The sequence below is a fragment of the Erythrolamprus reginae genome, unplaced genomic scaffold (genome assembly GCF_031021105.1).
Source record: "Erythrolamprus reginae isolate rEryReg1 unplaced genomic scaffold, rEryReg1.hap1 H_29, whole genome shotgun sequence".
In the NCBI taxonomy this organism is placed as follows: domain Eukaryota; kingdom Metazoa; phylum Chordata; class Lepidosauria; order Squamata; family Dipsadidae; genus Erythrolamprus; species Erythrolamprus reginae.
This window is the reverse complement of record NW_027248483.1, coordinates 249,927-255,926: the sequence shown is the minus strand read 5'-3', so window position 1 is coordinate 255,926 and position 6,000 is coordinate 249,927.

Sequence of the window (6,000 nt, the reverse complement as noted above, 5' to 3'; positions counted from 1 at the left end):
TTACCTAAGCATACACCCTCACAAAAACCATCTTAACAAAAGGACAAACAAATATAACATCAAAAAGGCCAATTATGACCTCATCGAAGCCTACCTCTCGACTGGAACACAATTTTCTCTGACTGCATCACTACTGAAGACTACTACAATATGTTTTTACTTGAAATCCAAAGAGTCATCAAATTATGCGTTCCACCAAATATTCACCAAAACTAAGAAAAACAAATACCCATAAAAATAAGAAAGCTCCAAACCAAAAAAAGAATTCTTTGGTGCAAAAATAAAGTAGGCCATGTTTCAAACTTTAAAAGCTGCTATAAAAAATTGTGTCACCAAATAAAGACTGAATGTACCAATTATCACATCATCAAAGAAGAAAAACTTCTAGGGACAAAGTCTATTCGTGCCTTCTACAACTTTGTTAACAATAAACTCAAAAACTCTTGACACATCCCACCTCTTAAAGGACCAAACAACATAGACCATAATGATGAATCAATCAAAGCCAACCTCTTTAACACCTTCTTCAGCTCAGTCTTTGTTAACAACAATGGCTCATGCCCAACATTTCCTAATTGCACCACAAATAACCTCAATGATCTTACACAAATTGATTTTACAGAAGATAGTGTTAGAAAGGCATTACACAACCTAAAGCCATCTTTATCTATTGGACCAGATGGACTATGTGTATACTTCTTTAAAAAGCTCTCCTCCACCTTGGCTGAACCTCTGAGCATAATTTTTAATAAATCTTTTAGTACTAGCTCCCTACCCACACTATAGTCACTTGCCACATTCATCCCTATCTTCAAAAAAGGAGATCCAAGCAATGTTGAAAATTACAGACCTATCTTTTTGTGTTGTGTCACCTGCAAAGTTATGGAATCAATCATAAACTAATCCATTACACTCCACCTTGAAACTAATAACCTACTTTCCAATAAACAATTTGGTTTCAGAAAAAAATTGTCCTGTAATCTACAACTCTTACACTGTAAAAACATTTGGACCACCCAACTTGACAAAGGTAATTTCCAATTGATGCAATCTATATGGACTTTTGCAAAGCCTTTCACTCAGTTGTCCACGACAAACTTCTTCTGAAACTCAAATACTATGGCATCTCTGGACTATTTTTATATAGGAGAAATTTTCACCAGTAAAATTGTAAAAAAAGGGGGGGGAAAAACTTAAGTCCAATCTTCAATTTTATGCTAATAGTCCAAACTTAAAACAGTGTCCGTATCCAAAATCTACATAATTTCTTAAAAAGAGAAAACAAAAACTAATTGTATTATGATTAGCAATCCTTATTGTTCATATATAATCCAATTGTAGTCAATTGTAGTCTAGTTATAATCCAAAATTGTGTATCAAAAGTGTCAGGCTAATAGAAAGAAAGAAAAAGTTCCTTCAGTTCAAACTGCAAGTGAGTTAAAATAAACTTAATTTTTTTTATTCCCTATAGTTTAATAAATCCAAAAATAGAAAAGGAAAGTAGGGAGAAAGAAAAAAAATCTTATGCTGAATCAACGTAAAACCCAATAAATCCAGGTATAGATCCAATTATGTCAAAATGTGTCTGGTCCTTTGTCTGCCCTTAATCCTTTAGTCCCATGTCTTCTTAGAATATTAAGTCTCCATCTTGTATAATTGTTTTCCTGTTGTTACTGTAGCTACTGTTTTTACATGAATTCACCCAGAAATCCACACAAAAGGAAGGAGAGCTACAGTTTTAATCTTCAATTTCAATTTCCAAGTAGAGATCTATCCAATCTTTATCCCCTCAGATCCACTAAATTTAGTTGAACTTTCCAGGAATAAAGTCAAGAGAAAAAGTTTTTAGAATGCTCTAATGTAGTCGCGGTAATTTAAAAGCGAAAGCTATTCCAGTTTTTTTTCCCTTTCTTCTATGCAAACCGGCAAGTTATTTTAACTTTTTTCTTCACCTTAATTAATCATGTGAATTGTTCTGTTTTTAATTAATTGTGTAAACAATAGTCTCTTTACCTTCTTTTTCTTCTTTGTCGGTCTCTGTCAGTCAGACTTCTTTGTCTTTTTTTTGCTCCCTCTTTTGACGGAGGTGCTACTATAGCCGGGCACCGGGCATTCGGAGCCCGGATCTTTGTCCCTGGTGTTGCAGGGCAATCCTACACCTTCGGGGCATTGGTGGGTGCCCCCCGGATGTTCAGAAGGCCCCTTTTCTGGATCGGACTGTCCAGGTCCGATCAGATCATTGCTGGCGCGACAGCCAGGGCAAAATGGAGGTCCGAGGACGGAGCTTTGTCTCCTGCCTGCCAGCATGGCTCAGCTGCCATCCGGAAGATTTATTCCATCTTTCTAAATGTAGATATGCCAATTTTTCTGGAGATCATGACCTTCTAAAGTCAATATTTATTTTATTTATTTATTTTTTATTGATTGATTGTCCAATACATAATGAGGGTTTTAGTGAGTATACACATAGTAAAATACATGATGAAGGTTATAAAGGATATACTCATAGTAAAATATATCTAAGAAAGAATAGAAGAGAAGTTATAGGAATAGAACATATCAATGAAAGAATAAAAGAAGAGATATAGGAATAGAAGAAAGGTACAGGAGATATAGGAGAGCAATAGGACAGGGGATGGAAGGCACTCTAGTGCACTTATACTCGCCCCTTACTGACCTCTTAGGAATCTGGATAGGTCAACCATGGATAATCCAAGGGTAAAGTGTTGGGGGGTTGGGGATGACACTATGGAGTCAGGTAATGAATTCCATGCTTTGACAACTCGGTTACTGAAGTCATACTTTTTACAGTCAAGTTTGGAGCGGTTAATATTAAGTTTAAATCTGTTGTGTGCTCTTGTGTTGTTGTGGTTGAAGCGGAAGTAGTCGCAGAGAAGCAGGATGTTGCAGCATATGATCTTGTGGACAATACTTAGATCTTGTTTAAGGCATCTTAGTTCTAGGCTTTCTAGGCCCAGGTTTGAAAGTCTAGTCTCGTAGGGTATTCTGTTTCGAGTGGAGGAGTGAAGGGCTCTTCTGGTGAAGTATCTTTGGACATTTTCAAGGGTGTTAATGTCTGAGATGTGATATGGGTTCCAAACGGATGAGCTGTATTTGAGGATGGGTGTGGCGAACGTTTTCTGAGTAAGTAGTGTGAGATTGCCAGAGCAGAAGTGACATAGGATTAGGTTTACAACTCTTGAAGCCTTCTTGGCTGTTATGTCCTGCCCAGAGATTAGCAGAAGCAAGCTTGGAGACAAGTTGTTATTTGGTGAACTCCGGTTACTGTTATTGGTTATTTGTCGCCGTGGTGAGGGCGGCCATAGTTATGTTACCTGATTGGTGGTTACCTCAGCCGGCAGGAGTATATAAAACCTGTCATCTGCTTATGTTTGCTTTTTGGATCAAATATACGCCTTTCCAATCTATTGATTAAACGCCGATACTTGCCTCCAACTATTTCACTGGCGAAGAGGATCTCCGAACGCCGCCATGTTTATTCCGCCTACGGCCATAAACTTCAGTAAGTGCGGTGGCTACCCAATTGACTTTTCCTCTCTTTGACCCGCAAGGGGAAACCTGGGACTCCTACGTGGCCCATTTTGATTGTTTCTTAATCTCCAACGGATATATGGAGATATCCGGAGATTGCAAACGTGCCTATTTTCTAGGTTTCTGTGGCACAGAGATGTTCGAGACAGCTCGTGCCATGTTTGCTCCAACTTCAATTCATGACATCCCGTGGCCTGAATTCCTTTCGACTTTACAAGAACATTATGCCCCAGCACCCTCCCGCTGCACCCGCAGATATAAGTTTTATCACCATAATCAATTGGAGGGTGAATCCATCAATGACTTTGTTGCTGCTTTGCGCTGTGCGGCTTTATATTGCGAATTTGATGACTTAAACGATTATTTACTAGATCGTTAGTTTTTGGCGTGAGGGACGGCCGCCTTAAATGCCGGTTGTTAGCTATGCAGGAACTTACTTTTAAGACAGCATTGACTGAGGCCCGCACTTTTGAACTCTCCATGCAATCCCTTGTGGCTATGGATGGCGCTGTAAATGCTACGTCAGCAGCACCAAGCCTGGATGTTCCTTGGTTACCCCAGGACATCGAGAAGGCTTTAGTTATGGAAGAGGAGGTATGCCGTCTGACTACCGGCCGCGGCTGCAGTCCACCGGCGGAAAGGCCCCATCTGCCTCTGTTGCCTTGTCGAGGGTGTGGGGGTGACCGTTTCCATACAGCCTGCCCATTTAAGGAGGCTGTCTGCCGCCGTTGCGGAAATAGGGGCCATATTGGCCGAGCATGCCGACTCCGCCAATTGCCGACTGCTCCTACCCAAGGCCAATTTACTTCATTCACAAGATGGCAACAATGGGCCTCGGGGCCTCGGAAGTATGATTGTAATGTTATTCACTCTGCCACCACATCAACACACACCTTCGTACCCGAGTCCTGCTCTCTCCTCGCTGATAAGATCTCCGTCGTTGTCTGTTTAGGCCAAAAGTCATGCTCCATGCAAGTTGACACTGGCTCCGCCCATTCGCTCGTTTCCTGGTCTACAGCCAAGCTGTGTTTCCCGCATTTGTCAAAGACTCGCCTACGTCCCTGCCACCTCAACTTGACAGATTACCAAGGAAACCGGATTCCTGTCCTGGGTCTGGATCGCTTCGCTGTCAAGTTCAAGACCTTTTCGGGATGATTACCATTGATTATTGTGGACAGTCCTTTTTCAAATTTGTTGAGTCTTGACTGGTTTAAATCATTGGGTCTGTCTGTAACAGGGATCCACACAGTAGGGGGAGGGTCTACTTTTCAACAATTGGCAAGGGAATTTCCAGAGGTGTTTGATGGTAAGCTGGAGTGCTATAAGGGATCCCCAGTGTCCTTTAGCCTTGACCCCTTAGTGCCGGCGATTCACTTAAAACCTCACCGGGTACTGCTTGCCCTCCGCCCTAAAGTGGATGCAGAACTAGACCATTTAATTGCCCAGGGGGTACTTGAGCCAACTGACCATGATCATGGGAGACACCCATTGTAATGGCTGTTAAGGCAGACAGGGGTATAAGAATTTGTGGGGACTTTAAATGTTCCATCAATAAGGCTTTAGCTCACCATTCCTACCCTCTGCCGGTGGTCCAGCATTTACTACACTCGTTGGGGGATTGGTGTTTATTCACAAAGCTGGACCTTTCACAGGCCTACCAGCAGCTTCCTGTGGACTCAAAAACTGCGAAAGCCCAGGCCATTATTACCCATCGAGGGGTTTTCAAGTGTCACCGGTTGCAATTTGGAGTTTCTATGGCCCCAGGAATATTCCAGGGGCTCATGGAACGTATTTCGACTGTTCCGTATTTCGATGACGTATTGGTATCGGCCCACTCTGAGTCTGAGTTTGTGTCCAGGTTATGCTTAGTCCTCACCAAGTTTCAAGAGTCAGCCTCAAGTTAAAGCTGCAGAAGTGCATTTTTGGGGTACCAAGTGTGGAATTCTTGGATTTTCTTGTGGATGCTAAGGGCATTCACCCCACCCCTGAGAAAACACGGGCCAATAGAAATGCCCCGGAACCACGCTCCAAGGCGGAACTGCAAGATTTTTTGGGCTTGCTCAATTTTTATGCAGTTTTTATCCTGCACAAAGCTTCATTGGCCAAGCCACTTCATCGCCTTTTAGACAAGAGTGTGAGGTGGTATTGGGGACCAAGGGAGGCGGGTGCTTTTAAGGCCATTAAAGATATACCGTATTTTTCGCTCTATAAGACGCACCTGCTGATAAGACGCACCTAGATTTTAGAGGAGGAAAATAGAACAAAAATATTTTGAGCCAAAAAGTAGCTATCACACATGAGCAAGTTCTTGCATCCATAATTCTATCCTTTCTATGTCTTCCTCTCTCTTTCCTCCCTCCCACTTTCCTTTCTATCTCTCCCTCCCTCTTTCCTCCCTCCCTTTTTCCTTTCTATCTCTCCCTCCCTCTTTCCTTTCTCTCTTTCTTT